Source organism: Crocuta crocuta, unplaced genomic scaffold (assembly GCF_008692635.1).
Source record: "Crocuta crocuta isolate KB4526 unplaced genomic scaffold, BGI_CrCroc_1.0 scaffold16, whole genome shotgun sequence".
Lineage (NCBI taxonomy): Eukaryota > Metazoa > Chordata > Mammalia > Carnivora > Hyaenidae > Crocuta > Crocuta crocuta.
Genome location: NW_027531893.1, coordinates 3,719,310 through 3,745,410, shown reverse-complemented (window position 1 = coordinate 3,745,410; position 26,101 = coordinate 3,719,310). Strand labels below are relative to the sequence as shown.

At 35.2% G+C, this 26,101-nt stretch overlaps 1 protein-coding gene and 1 pseudogene across 1 annotated transcript in view; both read left to right on the top strand.

Moving 5' to 3' along the window:
* KCND2 (potassium voltage-gated channel subfamily D member 2) overlaps nt 1-26,101 on the top strand; it is a 494,824-nt gene that overhangs the window by 131,484 nt on the left and 337,239 nt on the right. The window lies entirely within an intron of this gene.
* The window catches only part of LOC144239172 (poly(A)-specific ribonuclease PNLDC1 pseudogene), a 29,651-nt pseudogene continuing 17,506 nt past the window's right edge, over nt 13,957-26,101 (top strand).

The window sequence follows — 26,101 nt, the reverse complement described above, 5'->3', positions numbered from 1 at the left end:
TTTTCACCTAATCTCAATAGTTTATTTTTTGCATTTATTTCCCTTGCCTAGGAGACATATATAGAAAAATGTTGCTCTGGCTAGTGTCAGAGAAATGACTGTTTATAGCTCTCTTTTAGTTTTTATTTATTTATTATTTTTTATGGTTTCAGGTCTCACAGTTAGGACCTTAATCCATTTTGAGTTTCTTTTTGTGTATGGCATAAGAAAGTGGTCTAGTTTCATTTTTTTGCATGGAACTGTCCAGTTTTCCCAACACCATTTTTTGAAGAAACTGTCTTTTTCCCATTGGATATTCTTATCTCTTTTAATTGAGTGTATAATCATGGGTTTGTTCCTGAGCTTTCTATACTGTTCTATTGATCAGTGTGTCTGTTTTTAAGCCAGTACCATACTCTTTTGATTACTACAGTCTGTAGTATAACTTGAAATGTGGAATTGTGATATCTCCAGCTTTGCTTTTCGTTTTTAAGATTGTTTTGGGTGCTCAGGGTCTTTTGTGGTTCCATACTAATTTTAGAATTATTTGAACTCGTTCTGTGAAGAATACTTTTGGTATTTTGATAGGGATTGCATTAAATCTGTAGATTGCTTTGGGTAATATGGGCATTTTAACAATGTTCTTCCAGTCCATGAGCATACGATATGTTTCCATTTGTTTGTGTTGTTTTAAATTTATTTCATCAATGTTTTAAGTTTTCAGAGTAGAGGTCTTTCACCTCCTTACTTATGTTCATTCCTAGGTATTTTGTTATTTTTGATGCAGTTGTAAATGGTATTGCTTTCTTAATTTTTCTTTCTCTTCCTTCAATATTAGTGTATAGGAATGCAATGGATTTCTGTACATCGATTTTGTATATTGGGACCTTACTAAATTTATTTATTGGATTCCAACTTATTAATTGCCTAGCACTGTGCCAGACTCAAAGGAAACACTGTATTAGTTTCTTTTATCTAACTGGCATCAAAAAGTCATTCAGTATTCTTTACCTTCAACTATTAGTCTTAGATATCTCCAGAAAGAAAACTTCTTAGTATCTTCTAGCAATGCATTGACTTTTCATTTCTTTTTAAGCAAGTGAAATGCACATATGTATTGTTAAAAAGTTTTACATGCTATCTGAAATGTTTTATGTTCTTTCTTCCCTCTTTATCATGTATCATCAATGTATCCTTGGTAAACTGTATTTTATTTACACATCATACATCTATTTGGTTATGAAATGTATAAAGTTTTAAGATTTAGAAATTTCAGGCATGGGGCGCCTGGNAAAAAAAAAGATACATTAGAAATTTCAGGCCAATTACTTTGTTTTGGTGCTTAAGTTACTTACAAATTGTTTCATGTGATGATTTTCTCATCACCTCATTGAAACATCTCCAGACAAAGCCATTAAGCAACCTGGCTGAATTAAAGGCCATTACTTTCTATTTTTTACTTTTTTGAAATTTATTCTGAGACACTTCTTGCAATTCTATCGTGTTTAATAACGAAAGATGTAAAATTCTGTAATCACTATAAACCTCAAAGCAGTGACATTTTTGGAAGGGAAGCAACTTTTTTTAAACTACTCAAAAACTATGACTTCATAAGACAGAGTAAGTAATAAATTAACATAGGTTGATAATCTATTATATTTTTAAAGCATAAATAATTGTCCTCAGTTTATGCTATAATGAATTTATGTTAGGAAAAATAATCGGAAATGGAAGGAACTTGTAGTGATTATCTGAACTTCCTGCTGTCAAGTCACCACTTAAACCATCTAAATCAAACAAATGGTTATATATGTTCAAAGATTAATGTTGCTTTTACCTGCCTTGAGCTGAATGAGAAGAAAAGGAGTTTCTTTTAATTTTGCTGGAAACAGATAGATTCTTTGGCTATTTGGTTGTCAGAAACATGCTAGTCTTTGCTATTCAAATTAATGATGCTAAATTTAGATTCCTGTTGTTGAAACTCTCTTAGGACAATTCCTCAAATCTTTATATGCTACACATTTAGCTATTGATGAGTTTGTTCTTGGAGATTTCTTGTTTCTCATATCAATGGAGGGGACAGTATTTCTGAAAAAACATGACTCTATTTGTATTCTTTAAAAATCTTTATCGTAATCTAAAAGATTACCCCATTTCTTTAGTTACAATTTTACATTGTACATAGAAAATATATTTGAGGCAGTTTTCAGTAACTATTCTAGTATTTAATTTCAAACTCAATATAACTCAATGTGATTAGATGTTAACTAGTAAAATGGTTCCCGTTCTTTGACTCTATTTCATTTTCAAGGTAGAAACATTGACATTGACTTGGAGTATTGAATAAGCAATTTTTCCAATGACATAGAAATTGCACTTTTTCCTTCTTCACCACACTCTCTATGTAAGTAAATTGCTTCTTTTATTTGGAGCTACCTTTTATGATCACTTAGGACTTCCAGCAAAGCAAATCCTACAATTTCATCCATATATTGAGGGAAATAGTTATTTTCCTCAAATAGGTATTTTCCTCAAATTTAATTGCTGAACTTCCAAATAAAGTCAAATTAATAGATACACATCCACAGTCTGAGATCTCCACATGCTAACAATTACTTGTTTAATTTGATCTATGTAGATAGCTAAATTGGTCAATGTCAAACCCAGTATTCACTCTTTGACCTAAATGTGCATTCTGTGTTGCTCAAATTAATCATAAGATCAATTGTTTTTTCCTCCTAATTGTTGAGGACATTATGTGAGACTGTGCAAAGCTTCACAGAATCAACTGGTGTGCCTCAGCTAACAGTTTACTGATTTTTATACTCAGGGTCAAGGAGCATATTTTAGATTAAATGCCCATGGCACCCTACTGAGTTCACCTGGAACAAGTCAAAATGATTTACTCTTTTGGTCTAGATGTAGTAGCTATATGTTAAAATTAATAACAAGACTTTATTCTATGATTTCATTTTAATAGAACATTAGTCAACTGACTTGAGCTTATATTTTTCACTGGATTTGTACTTTTATCTAGTTAGGTTGATTATCATTTGTGAGTTCTTTTTAACATCAGGAAACTTGTGACTTACAGTCAACTCAGTTAATACTACTCAGTGTTTAGTCGTGTGTGTGTGTGTGTGTGTGTGTGTGTGTTTCCCCTAAGAGAATTCTTTAAATGATTTCTGTATGTTTAATAAATGTGAGCCATTGGTCATACATAGGGAGACAGGATGGTAAAAACAAGTACCCTCTAAGTTCTTGTCTGACATACCATAGAATGTCATGATTATATTATGCAACAGATCAGAAATGAGTGGGTATTGTTGTTGCTGTTATTTTACTGAGCAACTTGTCTTACTAAATGACTTTACTGTCTTATTTTATCAGAAGTTAGCATGTCCCTCCAGGCACTGGAAAACCAAGCTATCGACATTTAATTATTTTCAATTTCCTTTAAGTTAATCTTCCTGAGTTGTTCCTGCATTGCTTATCTGACTTTCTTTCCTAGTTTATCTGCATGGTCCTAGGAATAAAGGCCTTATATCTATGTGTGTATTTCATTCTGCATAGAATAAATAACAAAGTACCACCTTAACTCTGGAAGATCCATGAGAGAGAATATGTCTCAGCCACTATGAGTGCCCATTTAACAGCTAATATTGGCAAGCTTCAAGTTGAATTTGGATTTTTATTATTAAACTTATTCACCAAAGTATAAAATGTCATTCCAACTTGATGCAAAACATATCCAAAAATATTATTACTGTCCCTGGTAGATATGACTACATCTTTTAAACATACTCTCCATTTACCTGACCAGTAGTTGGTACTTCTTTCCTGTTCCACTGCTGTGTTTAAGTTATTTGGACCATAACTACAAAATACAGAATAAAAAATTAGAAATCCTGAAGGATGTGTCTCTTTCTCCTATATAATGGTCCTGTCAAAATTAAGGACTTTGAAAGCTCTCAACTCACATTACAAGTAGTTTCTGCATTATGCCAAGTTTAACAGTGCTCTTCAGTTTCTTTAAAAAATGTTCATCAACAGCTAAGTCATAACTTTTGTTGATCTATTTACTTGGCATCTACTGCCTCTGCTCTTGCTCCCTGTTTTGGATCCACTGGTTTTCTTCTCCATCAATTCAGGCTAATTCAAAATTTAAAGTCCAGTTCATTTCATTTCTCTGACTCATCCTCATCTCCATAAGTTTCCATAATACCTTATAAATATATATGATTATATTTTCTTTGGCACTGCTTACTAGCTACAATTTGGGATCCTTGTGATTAGTGAGAGTATCTTGGTCACTAGAAAGCTTAGCACATTATTGACACATATTAGGCCCTTATTCATACATTATTGAATGAATACATTGAAGAATGAATGAATAAAATGGCATAAATGTATTTTTGTTAGTAATTGAAGTTGCTAACTGGGGGCTCTCATAAAAATCAACATTTATCATACATTGATAATCATTTTATAACATGGTAGCATATGGGGCATATTTTCATTAAACTTTCACACACAGACACACAATTTTATGTGCTGTGCTTGGGAAAATAATAAGCAATTTTAAATCTCTAACATTAGAAAATATAATTTGCTTTGCAACATATAAAGGAAAATATTTTGGCAAGCATAGGAGCCACCTTTCCATCTTTCCAGTGTTTATTACACATTTTAATAATTGTTAAATGTTTGCAGATAGCCCTTGCATTATAAGCTGTTAGGTGTATTTTGACCTTAAAATATGATACATGGGAAGGAATAAAATGATACTTTTACCCTTCATTTTTTAAAAATTATTATTCAGCTGAGATCAGGGAAAACATGAAGCATGACCTAATTTCTAAAAGCTTTATATGTAGGGGAAATCTTATTATAGTTCTTACATGTCTGTATATCCTTACAATGTAACATCTACTTTAAGTGATCTTAAATTAATTTCATTATCAAATATATTAATGGTATTTAACACTTACCAGTTTTAATTATGTGATATATTTTAATTTTAAAAGATTTCCTTCATTTTTCTTTTATTTTGCTAATTTGTTTTCCAGTGTTGTTTCCTTTTGATTGCCTTCCTAGATTTTACAATGTCTGTATTAGTCAAATATCTGTCCTTCCTAGTGTCAGCTGTTTTATAATTCAGTATTCACTTAACCATGTGTAATTAATATTTCCCCATATGATTAAATATTCTTCTATATTGTCATGCTGGTTAGAAATTACAGATATCTTAAGTCTTTACCTATTAAAAAATTGCCATACTAAACAGTATTAGAGCTATGGACAAATTTCTGAAAACTGAATTGCTGTTTCCAAGAACTTAAGCAGTTTTGAAACACACACACACACACACACATACACACGTATTGCTCCTTTGCCTGCCAAATATGTTTTAAGTAATTATATCTCAGCCAGCTGGTTGCAGAGTTGGCCATTTTCTGAATGCAGTGTTCGGACGTGTGTGTGTGTGTGTGTGTGTGTGTGTTGCTTTAACAATGAAATAACATGATGAAAGTGATAATTGAAGGTGAACACTAAAGGCAAAGTAGGAAACATATACAATGAAAACTGTTCTAGAATATGAAACTTCTCTGATCATTCATTCATCATTCTTTCACATTTGTAAAAAATTGTTTACTGAACACACAGTGTGTTCCTGACACTGTCCTTGATGCCGGGGACACAAGCATCAGTGAGCCAGCCTTGCACCTGTGCAGAACATACTTATATAAAGTAGGTCCATTTCTATAAAATGTCACCGCCAGAGGTGCCTGAACAAAGTGTTGTGCAAGTGAGTCATTGAGGAATTTGGTGGAGGCTTCACAGAGAAGATCCTACTTGAGCTAGCTCTAGTAGTATGAGTAGGAGTTTGTAGAAAAGTAGGAAAAAAATTCAAATAAGGTATTTGCTTGTTTGTTTTTTTAAATGAAAGAGAAGTGAGATTGAGGTCCATGTTGTGGAATATGAAGTTACCCTTACCTTGTTAAGAAGTTCTGGTAATTAGTGTGAAAATCAAACAAAAGAGATTTTTAATTTAAAAATTTTTAATGTTTCTTTATTTTTGAGAGAGAGAAAGACAGAGCATGAGCAGGGGAGGGGCAAAGGGAGAGGGAGACACAGAATCCAAAGCAGGTTCCACAGAGCTGTCAGCACAGAGCCCGAAACGGGGCTCAAACTCATGAACCATGAGATCATGACCCGAGCTGAGGTCAGATGCTCAACCAACTGAGCCACCCAGGTGCCCCAGAAGAGGTTTTTAAATAAAGGAGTGGCAAACTGTTTATGTAGGAAAAATACTCTTATGGCAGTGTAGAGTATGAAACAGAATAGAAGAGAAACTGGAGGCAAGAAAACAATGGAATATGCCAGGTGATAAAGGCCAAGTCTTAGAGGCGGTGGACATGGAGAGAAGTGCAATTGTGTCCACTGGATGTGCTGTTTCAAGAGAGAGGAGGAGAGTAAAGGTCTGAGGCAGCAAAGGAACATTACAGAATAAGCTCCTTTTCCAATTTACTACATGTGTCTAGTGTCCTATCCTCTGCTGAGACCCCAGTCCTGGGGTAAAAGGCTTGCAGAGACCTGAGAGAACCTGTGAATGCCCTGATTTCATGGACAGCAATTCAGAGGTGAGGATCTATAGTTTTCAGCAGATTGTCATCTCAGATTCCTGGGCACTTTTAAAAATTGTAAGCCGACATGTGTATAAACACTTTTCTAGGGAGAAAGACTACTTGCTTTCATTAGGTCCTTTTAGCAGATTATAACACCAAATGTCCAAAAACCATAATCTATCAGAATATGCTTTTATTTTCACAGATTTTGTGTGTGCCAAGGTCCAGTCCTTAGGGCAGGGCTGAAGGGCAGTGTGGCAGAATATACATGGCAAAATTGGGGAAATTTCTTTAACTTTTTTAACTGCAGTTTCTTCACTCGTAAAGTGGGGAGAGTAACATCTAGTTCAAATAGGGAGATATTAAGTAAGAACTTATCTCAGTGGTTAGTAAAGTGACTGGTAAATAGAAGCCACTCAGTAAGTGATAGCAACAATGAACATTGTTGTTATTATTGTTACATTTAATAAATGGCAGTGATAAAGTCATCTCAGTTCCCCTCCCCTCCATGATGCCTTCATGTATGGCTCTATCCAAAGTCAGTCTTACCCCCTTTTGAGCTCTTTGCTTGCACTTCCTTTTGATATCTACCTTACTTTAACCAAAATTATAATGCATATGCCTTTGTCTGATCCAGCTTCCTTAACATAAGGGTATTCATCTTGTATTGCCTTTAGTGTTGGCTATACTACATTCTATGTAGTATAAGCACAGTATTTTAAACTTTTTAAAGTTCGTTTATTTATTTAAAAAATTTGTTTAAATGTCTTATTTATTTCTGAGAGAAAGACAGCATGAGCAGAGGAGGGTCAGAGAGAGAGGGAGGCACAGAATCTGAAACAGGTTCCAGGCTCTGAGCTGGCTGTCCGCACAGAGCCTGACACGGGGCTCGAACCCACAAACCGTGAGATCATGACCTGAGCAGAAGTCAGATGCTTAACCGACTGAGCCACCCAGGTGCCCCACATTTATTTATTTTGAGAGAGAGAGAGCACATGTGGGAAGGAATCCCAAGCAGGCTCTATACAGTCAGGACAGAGCCTGACACGGGGCTCAAACCCACAGAACGTGAGATCATGACCTAAGCCGAAATCAAGAGTCTGACGCTGACTGAGTTACCCAGGGGCCCAAGCACAATATTTTAGATATTTATATGTCACATGATATTTAATATTTTAACAGCACGTTTGGTTCAGTGGTAAGGAGCAAGCACTTATTAGTCCCTGATAACACAGTGGACTCAGGGCAGAGTCTATGGTATATTCATAGTGCTTATATTCCATTAGTGACAAAATATATATATTATTTGAATCAATGACTATAGGTTTCTCATGCTTGAAAAAAACATGAGTTTTACTTTTAGTCTTTAAAAAATAAACATTAGTTGTCCTGTCACTTACATGGTATGATATAAAACCTAACTCTTTGTATACTGTTGTATGTATTGTATTAAAATAGCCCATACTTGCTAAAACCTCTTATACCTCAACATCTGGAAAAACTTAGCAAATAATGTATATAGTTGAGAGATTTGGTTTTTATAATTCTTCTTATTCTTCACATAATAATTTTTGTGTTTATTTTGTCACTAGGGTAATTTATCCCTAGCAAATTGTATAAATTAAAATTTTAATAAGGCCATGTTTATGAAACACTATCGACTGAATTATATTATCTCAAAACATCATACAGCATCTCATTGAGCAGCAGCAAAAATAGAGGTCAAAGTATTTGATTGTCTTAACTCTTCTGTTTTGATTTTTTTTGCGTTACCTGTGAACAGAATAATTTTCAATATCAAATATCATATTTTCAATATCAGAAATATGTTATTTTAAAATATCTAAATATAAAAAGGTTGTATGATAAGGAAGAACACTGTGGACTTCTTGGAAAAAAAATAAACATTTTATAAAGCACACAGCAACCAACTGACACTCAATAAAGCAAACTCGTGTCATCCAAGCACACAGCTGTCAAACAACAACTTTCCAGATTTACCACAACCAAGTAGGGCAACCCTTCCATGTATTTAGAGGGCACTGTATTTATTTATCCCACCACCTATCAGGCTTTATTTCAATCATCTGTTAACTTGTCTGCATCAGGATGAAATACATTCTTGGGGTGCCTGGGTGGCTTAGTCCGACTCTTGGTTTTGGCTCAGGTCATGATCTTATGGTTTGTGCAGTTGAGCGCTGCATCCAGATCTGCACTTTGAGCGTAGACCCTGCTTGGGATTCTTTCTCTCCATCTCTGCCTCTCCCCTGATCCTGCTCTGTCTCTCAAAATAAATAAACATTAAAAAAAAAAATAGAATGAATACATTTTTTTCAAAACATCTCTATGCTCCCAGAGCCTATTGAGTAGAACATGTAAGGTGATAAATTGTTTATGGAATCAATTAATAAAATAAATAATTAATTAAATGACCCCTGTGTTTTTCTTTTTTTAATATTTTTTTACATTTATTTATTTTTGAGAGACAGAGTACGAGTGGAGGAGAGGCAAAGAGAGAAGGAGACACATAATCTGAAGCAGACTCCAGGCTTTGAGCAAATGTTCAGCACAGAGCCTGATGCGGGGCTTGAACTTACAAACTATGATATCATAAACTGAGCTGAAGATGGATGCTTAACCGACTGAGCCACCCAGGCTCCCCTGACCCCTGTGTTTTTCAATGACTTTGAAACTTGAATGTACATAATAATTACTTTCCAGAACTTAGTTTTAAAATGTAGATCCCTTACTATTGCACACATAGATTCTAACTCAATAGGTTATACAACCTGAGAATGTGCATCTTAACAAGGACAATAGTGTTTCTGATTCAGGGGTAAAGATCATTCTTCAAAAACATGAATAGAGTGTTATTAAGAGTTCTTGATTGAAGTAAAACTTCAGCAAAACCACTAAGCTTTTGCTCACTGGTTCTGAATTGACAGAGTCAGAGTGAATGAGGAGGGAGGCTCTGTAAGAGAAAGCCTGAGACATACTGGTGAAAGCTTTACTCAAGCTTCCTCGGATTCTATGACTGTTAGATTCGTGTGGTCAATATTAATAGAAGACAGGGGCACCTGGGTGGCTCAGTTGTTTGGGTGTCTGACTTTGGCTCAGGTCATGATCTCACGTTGGGTTTAAGCCCTGTGCTGGCAGCTCAGAACCTGGAGCCTGTTTCAGATTCTGTGTCTCCCTCTCTCTCTGCCCCTCCCCCACTCATGCTCTGTTTCTCTCTGCCTCAAAAAGGAATAAAACATAAAAAGTTTTTTTTTAAATATTAATATAAGGACAAACTTAGCAATGTGGGCAGACTATGGGACAACCTAAGGATCCAGATAAAGGCTGTGGGTTCCAGATAAAGGCTGTGGCTGTACTAGGATCTCTATCCACGAGTTCAAACCAAGAAAAAAGCAGGGGACAAAATCTACGCCAGTAACAGAATGGCATCTCAGATACAGACCATGCAGGCACATTGACAGTAGAAAACAGGCTTGAATGTGACTTCTGATAACTGGACAGACTCTTTACTTCCTCAATTCCTGTTTTAAGTTCACTTTCTCATCACCCCTGTGTGGCTCAGATGATTAAACATCTCATTCTTTATTTCTGCTCAGGTCATGATCTAGCAGTTCATGAGTTTGAGCCCCACACCAGTCTCTGTGCTGAGAGTGCAGAGCCTGCTTCGGATTCTCTCTCCCCCTCTCCATCTACCCTTCCTATGTGCTCTCTCATGTGCATGTGCACTTTCTCTCTCTCTCTCGCTCAAAATAAGTAAATAAACTTAAAAAAAAAAGTTGACTTTCTCAGTGTCGGTGGATGGGAACTAGCAAAGTATGTCTCTTCCCAGAGTGGATTTGCTTCTTTAGGTACTGGCCGTGGTGAAAGTTTAGATCTTCTAAAGCATTTATACTTTCAGATTCAGCACAGAATCTTTGAAAAATATTGTTTAGATTGTTTAAAGCCAGATCGAATAAATCAGTATCTCAGGAAGCACACAATGGGAGTTGATTTATGAATGCTTTTTAGGGTATGTAAATGATTGGCCTGATCGTAGGAGCTATGACTTTGAAAAGCCTTCATAGATATTTCACTAATGAAAAATGTTAATGTATTTATAAGAAGTCATATTCCCCAGTTCCTATCTTTAACCACACATATCTGCCTCTTGCACACATCTCCTCTCCTCATCTGTCTCTTAGTAGCCTTCTGTCCAAAATTATTTCGTCATAGACTTGCTGTTTTAGATATTCTAACTCTCTAACCATAATAATGATTTTCTTTATTCCCTTTGCCATCAGTTTTCAGTCTAAAGACTTATTTTCTCTTCTTTTTTTTCCCCTTTGTACAATTTATACCCTGAAGCATATTCAAATTGTATGTCATAGGTGTCATACACACCCCTCCTGCCTTCTTCTGTGTACCCACATAGGTAGCACACCAGCAGGCCTAGATTTCCAAAATAATTAGGGGCCTGTGACTCTGTGTCTGAATAAGCAAGCAAGGTCGTTGTTCATCTAAGGATGTAAGAGAAAAGTTAAAAAAAAAATTGAAAAGTTGCTTTAAAAAATGGAAAATGGGTTCAGAATAGAGCAGAAAGTCTAAGACATTTTACATCCTGACTTGTTTTAACAAGATTCTACTGCTTTGTAATTCATTTATAGAATGGTTATAGCCTCCCATTGGCTCAGTGCTCCCATTTATTCAGCGACTGTAAATAATAGCCATCAGCAAAGCTTTTGAAATCTTCAGATGAAAGGAACTAAATTAAGGAAGCTTCCCGAGTGCATCCCATCCCCACAAAATGGATGCTGCTAGAACACAGAAAGCAAGGAGCAGCAAGCACAGCCTGGTGATCTTAGCAACCTACTGCAGTCCAGCTTTTGAGACCCATTAATGTTTATTTTGCGTGTACCGAGGGTCCATTTTATTAACAGTTTTTTCCCCTCCATTGTAACAGGGTATGGTGGATTTTATGTTCAGCTGTGAGAGATATTGGAGAAGGCAGTATCGAATCAGCTATATTATGTGGATTAATACTGCAGTAATTTCGTTCTTTGGTTGTTGCAAAGCTGGTTGCTATTTTAAAGCTATTAGTCACATGCTCCTGTACCTGACAGTGAAATTGTTAATCTCCATCCAAAGATGATTCAGTTTGTTGCTTAACAAGGGAAACTTTGATAAATAAATCCCAGCATTTTTTTAATGCTCCCAGGGACTTAAAATGCAATTAAAAAATTTTATGTACATTATCTTTTGTCAAAGAGTTGATTTATATGATGTACATATTTTAAATTATTAGACCAGTGAGCTTCCAATGGATGAGGTCATAATCTCATTGAAGTACTTTGTGAAATCTTCTTATGATATGATTGTTGAGTTCTGGAACCAGTGCTCACTCGGAGAGGGGGCAAGATGGCAGAAAAGTAAAGAGCTCCGTACTTGCACTCGCGCCCATACATCACACAGAAAAGATCTGAAGCCATTGGAAACCTTACCAAACCTGAGAGATTGGGAGAAAAAGGATGCAGAATCCACTGAGAGAGCCTTCTAATGGCTACCTCAAGAAACAAGCCAGAGTATACAAGGTGGAGAGTCCCAAATATCACTATGAATAGGAAAATAAAATAACCAAGGTCCAACAAGAGAGACCAAGAGATACCATTCAAAAAACACTCTCTGAAAGGATAGGCCCTGGAAAGTCAAAGAGTCTTCTTGGAACCAGTGCTCACTCCTCTAGGCCTACAGTGTTTAATTAGTTGAGTGTGGTAAATAAAGTTGGGAAGCATTACTTGAAATATAGAATATACCTAACTCAGATAACAGTGGATTTGTAGTTTAACAAAAAATTTGTGTTGGAGTTCTTTGTCCTTTAATCACTGTATTATATCTGATAATATCAATATTTAGTACTAGGGAATACAGTCAACAGAAAACCATGTTACTTACTAGGATCAAGTAACTGTTGGGGCATTGTGTGGGACATAAGAAATGTAGGCATGCTCTTATCTATGTTCTGTAGCTTTAAATTGTTATTTAAATTCATGAACTCTTTGTAGCTCAGAGAAGATTCATTTGCTTAAGTTTTTGTTATTTTGATATTTGTTTTCTAAAATAACTAGGTACTGTGAATAAAAGAAAATCCTTTTCAGTGATAAAATATGCATTTTATTCCTAATTATCATTTTGCTATTTTAATATATAAGCATTTTTAAATGCACTATTATTTCTCTGACTTCTTAAAAGAAATAAATTGTGTGTGTGTGTAATCTATTCAGAGGCATTGTTATGCGCATCAGTGTTTGTGATATTCTCAAAATGAAAATGTCAATATAGAATGGATATGATGGAAATCCCTTGCTTTCTTGTAAAAAAAAATGCATTATGAACCTACTTTTCTGTCATTTTTATTTTTTTCTCCTAAATATGTGTGAGGCAGTTAGGTGCTTTTTTTGTGCACTTTCTACTAAATTACTACTAAATTAATACATGGATCAACAGTAGGGCATACCTCCTTCAAGGAGTAACTTCAGTTTATAGAAAACTGTCAACTTTATTATTGATATCAATGATCCTGACTTTGTATCTTTGAAATGTCATCTCAGAATTCTTCATTGCCGGGATGAAGGATCACCTACAATATTGCAGTATTCACCCTCTCCTTTAGAGCACTCGCTTTGATTTGGTTCCCAAGATAGGAAGAAGGAGTATTTTTACCTTTTGCAGCCTTTGATAGAAAATTGCATCCTTAAGGTGGCAAGCTGGAGTGCAGGGAGTGTTTTGTGATATATCAAAGATTAATATAATTAGAAATCCCATACTTAATCTTATGATAACAATAAAATTAATAGCTATTTGATACTGTAATGTTATCTTAAGCTTCCTTCATTCCTAAATCACAATTTCGATTGTTTTGTGAATATTCTAGGAGTTAAAGTCTATTAAGAAATGAATCTTCTACAAGATTCCTGAAACTCTTCTAAAGCCTCAAGTTTTTGCTTACTATCTTTGTTTAAATGTCTAATGTAATTATTCCCTTTCAAATGCCAAATTTCAATTCTGTAACTACTACAGCTTAATCAGCTGTATCTACTAATTTGTAAAATGCTCTTTTAGAGACTGTGGTAGAAAGAATTAATGTTCCCTAAAGATGTCTATATTCCAGTCTCCAGAACTCGTGAGGCTGTTATGTTACATGGAGAAGAGATGCTCTTAAAATGAGATTATCTGTATTATCCTGTTGGACCAAGGGTCCTCACATGGGAAACAGGAGGCAGAAGAGTCAGAACCAGAGGCATAGCATCCTGAGAAAGACTCAAATGATTGCTGGTTTTGGTAATAGAAGAGGATCATGGATTATGAGAAGCTGCTAGAAGCTGGAAAGCAAAAGACAACAGGTTCTTCCCTGGGACCCCAGGAAGGAATGCAGCCCAGTGAGACTCATTTCAGATTTCTGACTCTCTGAAGTGTGAGATGATAAATTGGTGTTTTGTTTTTTTTTTTAAACCACTGAGTTTTGGTAATTTGCTACAGCAGCAATAGGACACTAAAACAGTTAATACTAGAGTCAAAGACAGAGGTATTCTTACAATGTTTCATAGAGAGTCAGTCAAACAACATTGCTGAATTCCCATATGTGGGTGAATGTGTGGAAGTGTGCTTCTCTGTAACTGTGCATCATTCATAATTGTTGGGAAGTATAAATAGCTACCCAGCCTGAGCCTTAATGCAGAGATAGGTAGATAGAATACTTCTATAACGACATAGCAACGTTTTCCTGCATTTCCTTTTAAAAGGAGATTATATAGGTCCATCTTCTTATTTCATTTTATATTCACTCTTCACATGTTATTAGATAACAAGTTAGAAGTCCTACAAGCTTTTGCTTTTACTATAATATTCTTGTTATAATGTATACATGATGCTCCTATCTTAGTCCTTCTGCTATGCCATACAGTTAAACAGATCATGATGCCTAGCCTGTATTGTGGCTTGGTATGTCATGGTTAAATTGCTCTAAGCCTTCAAGAAGCACAGTCCTGAAAAGCTTCTGAGGCTACTGAAGTACAGTTAGGTTGGGTGCCACATATGTAGGCTAGATGCGTGCTAAGAATATAATACATAAAAATAACTACAGTGACTGAATGTGCCAGTTGTGAAGTTGACCTTGACTGAATCAAACATCAGCTCCCCTTTCCACAACCTGTATTCATTAATCTGAAACTGATTTAATCCCAATGATGAGATCCATGGAGTTTGGAGATTCACTATGAAGTATCTAAAAGTTTCCCTTTGAGCTTATTTACTGGTTAAGCAGAGATTCTCAACCTTGGCATTATTGACATTTGAACCAAATTTTCTTTATTGTAGAGGGAAATCCTGTGAAGTCGGGATGTTTAGAAGTATCCATGGCCTCTGCCCACTGAGTGTCACTAACAAACCTGTACTCCATTTGAAGCAACCAATGTTTTCAGATATTGCCAAATGGTTTCCAGTGGGGCAAAGTCACTTCTGATTGTTATACATGGGTTACGGTGCATGAGAACTTACTTTATTCTTGCAACTAAGACTCTGTTTTATAACCCACTTTGAGTAGCACGGTTTGCTTTAACTCCTCCTGTCAAAGTACCTGCATTGTATACAAAAATTACCTCAGAGCAGCCCCAAATTTAAATACTGTGTTTTCCCTAGACCTTAATCACCATGGCAGGATCTCTGCCATGACATTGCAGAATATCGCCCCTTCCTCCTCTCTTTTTCATGAACCAGCTGTGTGTAAAACCTCCCTGAATAAATATTCTACATTGCATGATTTTATACACTCGCCTCTGGAGACATCTTCCCTGATAGGCCTAACCTATTGGATACCCATAGTTTTTTCTTCCTGCTAATCTGTAGTCTGTCCCATTTTCCTGGATCCTCATTTCTGACAGTCAGATTTGTTTAAAAACAACAGTAACAACAAAAACTTAATTGGTACTCATTCTTATTTCACATATAAACACACACATCACCACCAATAACAAATGAGGCCTGAGTACCCAATAAGACTCTATTTATAAGTAACAGAAACTAGTTCAAGAAAGCTGAAGTAGAAAAGCAATGCGAAGCTAAAAAAGTGGTGGTGGGGGGTAATTTTGATTAAAAATAAACTGTCTCAGAAAATGAAAGCATGCAGAATGGCGTTGTGATTGTTCACAGGAACTGGGAAATGGTCAGGACCTCAGGGCTCAGGGAATGGTGTGCATCCTTCTTTCATTTCTGTAGCTTTCACATTTTCCATGAGTCTTTCCATCTACCTACTGGCTTTGTCTAATGCCTTGTTCTCATGGCAAGATGGCTGAGTCAAACAGCCAAGAGTTTATAAGCTTTTCCAGAGATTAACCCAAACTGAACTATCATATCTGAATACCAATTTCAAGTCCCTGTGAGAGAGATTTGTGGCCATGGATGTGTGGAGGATACTTCTACCTTCTAGGTAAGGAGACACCTCAAGAGGTTACAGCCACAGATTGGTTCAGAAATTTACCCAAAGTATCTAGTCACTAACATGAAATAAATTATTTTTTAAGTAAGATTTGTGATGGAAAACAATGCCATAGAATTTTAATTTTATGAAAGCAATATAAAATAATACCATATCATCTTTTACATGTCAACGTTCATTTAATAATTACGTATCAATGCTTATATTTTAGATTTTATTCACCAAATGGACATTTTAGAAGCAGTTTTGTGCACATATAAATAATGATCTTAAATAAATAGAAATTTAATTTTTCTTCTACAAATAAACAAATAAATGAAAATATCTAGCTCTTTTTACAAGAATCTCTAAGATGTTTTTGGATATCATTGAAACTAAAGTAAAAATCTATTTCCAGGATAAAAAAAAAAATAATATAATCTTTGTGTGAAGTTACAAAGAGGATTTTTTTCCGGTTAAGCATGTTTGTTCAGACCCTGATTATTACTTATTTCAGCAGAGCATACAGGAAATTTCAATATATTAAGACAAAAACTGGAAATTTGGGACCTTTATGTTTTCCTAATAAGAATGCTCTGCTTTATTTTCTGACAAGTTCACTGACAGAGCTTCAGAGGTAGTATAACAGTAGCTGCACTTACCTGTCAGCCAGGAATGAGTCACTCTTGAATTTACTAAAAATGACATGATCAACATGGCATAGTAATGAACCCTGGGGAGGATTTTAAGATACTAGATGGCACTGGAGCCTCTCATTAGTGCCATGGGTCTTATTAGTACATGTCAGTTTTCTAACCTTTACAGTGTTGCTGGTAGAATACAGCAAACGTTGAATATCTCTACATTTGTCACATCTCTTAATAAAAAAAAAAATTGTTTATAGTTTGTTGAATTTTCTAAACATGTTTTAAGATGAGGAAATAGTGTAAAGCAAGAAAAATGAGAAGAATTCATAGACTTTGTAGGGGGAAAAAAGAAAGGAAAGAAAAAGTATGCTACTACACTGAATGGGAAGAAGTGCTTGTTCTCTGTCAATCCTTAAATCCTAGGGAAGCAGTATCTGATGAGGCATGGAAAGAACTTGTGACTCAGACTGGGGTTCTAGACTGAGCTCAGCCAATCAGAATTTGTGTCATTCTTAACCTCTCTTGGTTTCATTTTTGACATGTGTGGTATAGGAAAAGAATTCTAGGATTCTTTTTTTATTAGCATTGATTTCCTCAGGGCCCTTTGTGAATGTTTCCTCTCTTGTAGCCCCTTCCTTTCTTTCCCTCTTCCCTCCCTTCCTTCTTACTCAAAAACATTGAATGAGCAAGTAACAGATGCCAAGCATAGTGATAGGAACTGCAGATACTATTGGGAATTTCATTCTTTATGTATAAAAATGAGATAATATTGTAACTCTATGCAAGTGGACTCACTCACCCCAGGTACATATTTAATTGTATAGAAAACCCTTAGGAATGAATTTAACAACATCTGAATGTTGTTTAGTTGCAGTTAAAAAGACGCAAAGTTAAAAAAGCTTTTGGAGAAGAGCTGCTGGCTTTCTAATTTAAATACCTCTATCTAAATTTCATAAATCGTCTTGAGAAAGCAGAGCATCCACATTTTTCAAAAGGACCAGAAATAAAAGTACCTAGTAAAGCTTTTGTATTTTAAAGGCCAAAGCAAGTAATAAAGATTGTGTAAAAGTGATTCCAGTATATCATTTGTTATTTTCAATTCTGAAGTTCACATTTCCCATGTGCTACCTCAAACCAACTTTACAAAGCCTTTCGCTCCAGATATCTAGTGTGGTGAATCCCAGGTGAGTCCCTAATGTCTTCTCTTGACATTTCCTCAAAAGTGACTGATTGTGGGGCAGGTCCAGATTTACGGAGTGGTGTGGATTGATACAGATACAGCTAAGATTTAGAAATAAGAGAGAGTGATGGAAAACACATCTCACTGAAAGATGACATCTTATTCTGTTGACTTACCAAATATACAATATAATTTTTATGTGAGATTAAGAAAATAACACATTTCCATAATATTTACATAAATAATTCAAGGAAAAGTGGGTAAATAAGCACCAAAATATATCATTCACATGCATACCATTATAAGTTTATATCTGCCAGATTCCTAACAATAAATGTCACCTCAGAATCAAAATTAAGAGAACAGATTTTTTAAAAAGCCATCTGATTTGTCAGGTAGTTACTGAACTACTTGTCATCATATGACTAATTTGTCTCTCTAAAGGAAGAATCATGACACATATTAAATGTAGAATAGAAGTAGGAGTATTCAATACTTTTCAAGGTAGTGGTTTAGACATTTGGAAAGTTGCTAGGAAAATACCATATGCTAGTGAGACTATCAATTGCATTGAGTGTTTATTGGTTTCTGTCATGGTATGGTAGGTATTGGTTAGTCATAAAAATAAATAGAAAATTTGTTTGTTTGTAACTTTCATTTTTCAGTTATGTGCTTTCTGGTAGGTACATTTATCTTGTGGAGGACGTAGAAAGGAGCTATGTTAGAATTCAGTTCTAATCACAGACAAAATATTTTAATGTAATTTGTTTTCTCTTTTGTGGATCAGAGAGGTTTAAGGTATCTGATGAAGTAACTATTGCATCCATAGTTAATCATAATAGAAAAAATTTACTTTTCCTTCTTGAATACAGTTCTATTTCCCTGCTAAAGGATAATCATTTCAAATAAAATTCAAAGTGATATCTTTAAGATATACATTATTTCTTCTAGGAATCTCAAAATCAACTTAGTTTGTCCAACATAAAATATGTAAACTCTCATCATTTGAAATTCTCTTTTACTACATTAATATATGATAAAGCATATGATTTTAGCAAATCCTTTCTGCTGGTTTAGAAGCAGTAGCAAAAGATCGGCCATTTATGATGCGCCTGGTTATATGTATTGCAGTGAGTGAAGAGGGAGAAAATTCAGGGATGGGTTAAAAGGTTTTTAGATTTTATTTTGAAGCCAAAACATAAGCATGCTATAATTTTAAATAATTTTCTAATCAAAAATAGAAATATGTGACTAAGTAGTACATGATTAATAGCAAAATTAATGGGTTAGGCAATAATTGCTAAAAGAGTATATGGAGAAGATTACTTCGCTGAAGAGATGAGCTACATATTAATCCAAAGATAAGAACTGAACCAAGTAATGAAGGCTGAAATTAGGGCCAGAGAGTCATGCTAGTCTCAAGAAATGCCCAGAGCTAAGGCTGAGAGATAAGAAAGTAGAATGATTTCTTAGATAAGAGTGAGTATGGATATATGAAGGGTATCTGTAGGGACTAGAATGACTAGAAAATCAGCTTAGAGTCAGGGTATAATGGCTTTTGAATGTCTGGCTAAGTGATTTTGACTTTAGTCTTTAAAAGCAGTATTTCCCAGAACCAGGTCTTTAAAACTTCAGAAAGTTCCAGCAGATGTGATAGCTACACCCGGGTGTGGGTAAAATAGGAGTGAACGTTAGAAGTTCAGTATATTTGGGAAATTCTTAATTTAACAAAAAAAAAAACCAAATTTCTTTATACTAGGTCTTCATAGAGCCCTTAGTGTATATTAATATGGACTGTGAAACCCCAAGGGAAGGATATAGGCTAGATGAGTCCCCAAGTTCATTTGATTGTCAAATTCTTGTTCTGTGGAGCATCTTACAGCATAAATGTACATGGAACAAAATTTAGGAAATACCAGTGTTAATAATTATTGAATAAGAAGGAAACAAATGTTTGATTAACTCAAAGTTGATTCAACTCTACTGTATACCAAAACCAGCTTGAAGAGTAAGAATGTAGAGATAAATTACAAACAGACATTATCTTCACAGAGATCAGAGTGTATTTATTCATAAACAAATCTAAAAAATAGTGTAACATCCCTCAAATGAATGCAATAATAAGACTATGCAAAAGTAAGACTGTAGAGTTTATGCACATGGACTTTGGATCGAAATTGTTAGGCTTGGAATTCTGGATTCACTACTAACCCCTATGTGTCCTTGGATAAAGTACTTGCTCATCCTGTGGCTAAATTCTTTTCATCTGTAAAATGGAGAAAGTAATAACCAACCTCAGTTAGTTACTCTGAAGATTAGCTGCTAATGCATATAAAGCATTTTGTCAGTACTTTGTATATAATAAGCCTATGTAAATATTCTTGTTATCAGATAAAATAAGACCATTGTAGAGTAGTGTTGTGCAAGCTACCTTTGGGAGGAAAGAGAAGTTCATGAAGTGAAAGGTAAAGAAAGAAGCATAAGGACTACGATTCCAGGAAAAAGGACCACACTGGTCGAAGCACAGATATATGAAACACCTCCGTGTATTCTAGAAATTTTAAGTGATTTGCTGTTATTGAAGGACACTATATGAAGATGTAAGAGATAAAAGATGAAGCTAGAGAGTCATACTGAAGAGTTTTCAGCATGTGCAGATTTTTTATTGTGTAGGTAATGGAGGCCAAGGAAAGGTTACAGGAGTTACAGGAAGAAAGTTGTCATATCCAGGTGTATAGTTTTGAAAGGTCATCCCAGTGGCAGTCCAAGAGCTCCTATAATCTGTTGTTTAAGAAATGGAGGCCTGAACCAAGGCAGTGGCAGCAGAAATGGACAAAAAGGTCTAGCTCAAAAATATTTAAGAAATACAGTCCTCAGTCTTCAGGTTGCTCAGTGGTGCCTGTGTGGCTCAGCGGGATAAGTATCCGACTTCAGCTCAGGTCATGACCTTGCAGTCCATGGGTTCAATCCGGGGTCTGGCTCTGCACTGACAGCTCAGAGTCTGGAGCCTGCTTAGGATTGTGTCTCTCTCTCTCTCTCTCTCTGCCCCTCTCACACTTGTGCCTGCTCTCTCTCTCTCTCTCTCTCTCTCTCTCTCTCTCTCTCTTTCTCCCCCCCCTTTCAAAAATAAACAAATAAGAAATAACCTCAGTTCTTGATGGTTAAAGTGATAAAAAGGAATTGAGAATGGATGGAAACTTGAGTGAAAAGCAATATCACTAATCAACTTAGGGAACAAAAGAAGGCAGGGTATGGTAAGGGTTAGGAACAGTGCAAGAAGACAAATAGTAAAATCAAGCTGCGGTGGTTTGGCGTTTGAGATCCAAAGGTACATACAGAGGGATCTATCAAAAAGATACTCAAACACATATCTGGAACCTGAGAGAGCGATCTGATCTAGAAGTAAAGGTTAAGCAACTCACCGCTATGTCACAATACAACATGTAAAGACATGAGGAATGATGAGAACACTTAACACAGACCATATAGTGAAAATAGAAGGATCACCAAGGACATATTCTGGGGAAAATGATGAATATACAACAAAACGTTATCAAGATTAGCATTGTACAAATGTGTTATTAGAAATTGTTTTACAGGGGACTTGGATGGTTCAGTCGATAAAGCATCTGACTTAGGCTCAGGTCATGATATTGTGGTTCATGGGTTCAAGTCCCACATCGGGCTCTGTGCTGACAGCTCAGAGCCTGGAGTTTGATTCAGATTCTGTGTCTCCCTCTCCTTCTGCCTGCCCCTGTTCACGCTCTGTCTCTTTCTCTCTCTGAAAAATAAATACATATTTTAAAAAAAGAAATTGTACATATTGTTCAACAATATGTATCTATTATATCTATGATACATATGTATCAACAATGTACCTATCATTGTTCAATTCAAAATGGGACTTTCTCATTTCTTCACAAGTTAGTTGTGACCATTGCCTTAGCCTCGGCACACGTACAAACTTTGATGCTCTTGTTCACTGAGGAGCACAATCATATATAGATTGCTCTTTTTTCTCTTATTGACATTATTTTATGGGCTTGTTTTCCAACATAATTCCCTGATACATATTTGAAGATTGCTGTCCACAAAACACATTGCCTTTAATGTACACAAGGTGGATTTTGTAACTCACATGTCCTAAGCCCTAAACCACAAAAGCAAGAAAGTGTTAGGGGAAAAAGAAAAGACAATGATATGTCAGAACTACTTGATACGTCTTAATACATGTTTCCTGAGAGGGGAAAAGCCTGGAAAACCATGCTAAGAGCAAATGCATCTGCTCCTTTTTTTACATATGTCTGAGAATCATTGCCACATATTTTAATCAAGACTGAGGCAATATACATGACTTACTCCAATTTAGAAGACATATTGCTGCTGGGAAGTGCTGTGACAGAGTGGAATGAAATGTTGGATTTAGATAGGTCTAAGTTGAATTTATAGTATGGCCTCTTTCTTAGGAAGGAACTTGAGACAAGATATTAACCTGTATGAGTCTGTTTTCTCTTATGAAATATCTTACAGAATAATAGCTACCTCATGGGATAATATGGATGATAAAACAGTATAGATAAAGCACTTAAAACAACCCATGCTGGAGGCATCTGGGTGGTTCAGTTGGTTAAACATCCACCTTCAGCTGAGGTCATGATCTCACCATTCCCAAGTTTGAGTCCCGCGTCTCAGCTCAGACCCTGGAGCCTGTGTCAGATTCTGTATCTCCCTCTCTCTCTGCTATTTCCCCATTCTCTGTAAAAAATAAACATTAAAAAATTTAAAACAAAACCAACCCATGATGAATTATATTAAACTATTCTTGTCCCAACAGTGTGTGGTAGTCATTGGCACGAGTGTGCTGAGGTAGGAACTCCCAAACTTTGGGTCTAATCCATGTGGGTATTAGGGTGTCTGCAGTCCACAAGTCTGTTACAATTAGCTTGAGTTGCCTTATCCATTTATCCCATTGGAACATAAAAATATTATTATTTCCTATCAGTGCCATGGCATGAAGAGGCTAAAAGCAAATGAATAAATATTTTTAAAATGTATGATAACTTAAACAGTTATACGCTACCAGTTTTGAGTAGATGTTCAGTAAATCTAATTTCCAATTATGTTTAATTTTGAAGGTTTCAGAGCAACTGCTAACCTGGAGTTAATTCTTCTTGTGGCTGAGACTAGAACTTGTTATAATTATTCCTCCTGCTCTATATCCTGCTATGTAGATTTGAAAAAATCAACTTTACTGAGGTACAGTTTACAAACAGTAAAATTTATTCATTTTAGGGATAAACTTTGTTGAGATTTGAAAAATGTATATAATCTTTTAAATACAACCACAGCCATGATAGAGAGCATTTGTATCATCCTCCAAAGTTCCTTTGTGTGCTTCCAACAAACCCACACCCGGGTGACAACTGATTGGCTTTCTATCATTATAGAATTTTCTAGAATTTCATATAAGTGGAATCATACAGTATGTAATCATCTGTGTTTGGCTTCTTCAACTTAAAATAATGTTTTTAACATTTATTCATGCTGTTGTGTCAATAGTTTGTTCCCACTGAATGGATATGCCACAATTTGTTTATCCATTTACCAGCTGATAGTCACTGGACTGCCAGTACTAACATACTATACTGCTATGAACATGTATTTTTGTGGATATGTGTTTTCATTTCCTTCACAAAATGTCTATGTTTAGGATTGTTGGATATGATAAATATATGATTAACTGCCTAAGACGCTGTCAAACTGCTTTCCCAATTTTTTTTTTTTTTCTTTTGCCATTTTGCGTATCTACCAACAGTATATGAGAGATCCAGTTGCTATAACATAGTTACCTTTAACCAAACTAGGCATTGCCAGCCTTTGTGATTTGATTCTTCTAATGAGTGTGAAGTAGTGATTCACTGTGGCTTTAATTTTCATCTCCGTAAAGACTCACCATTTTAAGCATCTTTTCACATTGTTTGGTCTTTGGTTTTTTGTTTAGTTTGTTTGTTTGCTATGTATATTGTATTTTGTTGAAATGACGTTCAGATCTTTACCCATTAATTTGACTGGGTTGTTTGTCTTCTATTCAGTTGTAAGAGCTCTTTATATAATCTAGAAACAAGTTTTTGTTTTGTTTTTTTTCACCATATATATGCTATGCAAATATTTTCTCCCAGTCTATGCTTGCCTTTTTATTTTCTTAATAATCTTTCTAAGAGCACAGTTTTAAGATTTTGATTATCTACAGTTTATCATTTTTTTCTTCAAAAACATTTGCCTTTTGGGGCACCTGAGTGGCTCAGTTAGTCGAGTGTCCAACAACTTCAGCTCAGGTTGTGATCTTATATTTTATTGGGCTTTGTGCTAACAGCTTAGAGCAAAATGTGCTTCGGATTCTGTGTGTGTCTCTGCCCCTCTAAAGCTCATGCTCTCCCTCTCTCATAAACTTTAATATATTTTTTTTTACGATTTTATGAGGTTGGCTCTTATGTTTAATATCCATTTCTAGTTTTATTTTAAGTTTATTTATTTATTTTGAGAGAGAGAGCATGGGGGGAAGGGACAGAGAGAGAGGGAGAAATAATTCCAAGCAAACTCTGTGCTGTCAGCACTGAGCCCAATGTGGGGCTCGATCTAATGAACTCTGAGATCATGACCTGAGCCTAAATCATGAGTCAGATGCTTAACCAACTGAGCCACCCAGGTGTCCTCATTTCTAGTTATTTTTATATGACATGAGATAAACAGTCAAGGTTTATTTATTTATTTGAATATGGATGTCTGGCTGAAACAGTGCTATTTGTTGGAAATACCACCCTTTATCATTCAATTATCTTTGCCCTTTGTTGAAATCATTGGACCAAATGTTTATCAGTCCATTTTCAGACTCCCTATTCTGTTCCATTAATGGATATGCCTGTGTTTATGCCACTATTATGCTATTTTTCATACGATAGCATTATGTTATGTCTTCAAACAAAATTATGTAATTCTTTCACAATGTTTATTAAAACTATTTTGCCTATAATAGGCCCTTTGTATTTCCATGTAAAATTAGGTTAAGTCTGTCACTTTCTATGAAAGTCTTCTGAAGTTTTGATATTGACTTAAATATGTAAATCAAATTAGGGAATATTGGCATCTTCACAATACTGTGTTTTCCAATTCATGAACATGGTATACCCCAATACTTATTTATGTCACTTTTATCTTCTCTTGGCAATATTCTGTATTTTTCAATGTAAATATCTTGAGCATATTTTGATGAGTTTATTCTCATGCACTTCTTGTTTTAGATGCTACCATATATGGAACTTTTTAATTCAAAATTTTAGTTGCCCATTATCCTTGAAGATTGTCAAGACACTATCCATAGGGAAAAGCACACATCTCTTGACTTTTATTTTACTTGATACCTGGATATGTGTTGATTAGATTAACCTATATTTCTGCCAGCAGTGTTTTCAAGAACTTTTCCTAACTTTTCCTCAGACACAGATATTGGTGACTTTAACACATTCTTTATAGTTCAAATTTAACAATACTAAAAGAAGATAAATATAAGAAAGATTTCTGTTATAACTATAGTTATCTATCAATAGTAAGGAAAATAGGCAATGAGAGTCTGATCAGATCCACTCTTTGGATGTGACTGTGTATATGTATGAAAAAAAATGGTGGGTGGAGTATATAGAAAGAAGAGACTTTATAGAAGAAGAAAGAAGAGTACTAAGACACGTAGGAAGTATTTGAAAATATACTAGCAAGAAAATTACATTTAATAATTGCTTTTAAGTATTTTCACAGTATATATTCAAGTGTCATATATTGTACAGGCTATATTAATCATTATTTTATAGATGAAGAAATTGAGGATTAGAAATATAGTATCTCTTCCAAAGTTACGGAAATAGTAAGTAGCAAATGATGTATCAGGCCTTGGGTCTTGTGACTCCTGTCTCCTTTTGATTGTTCTCCTAAGTTACCGAAATAGTTTTTTTTTGTAACTAACTGCATCTTTAAACAGATACACATAGACATAATTATCCCTGCCCGAGTACTGTGTAGCCGCCAAACAGTTATTTGGTAAACCTGGATTAATGTATTTTACTTCTAATAATATTATACTGTATTTTATTTTTTATTTATGCTCTACCTGGACCTAAAAGATCTTAGAAGGAATGTTTCACTTAGATTGCTC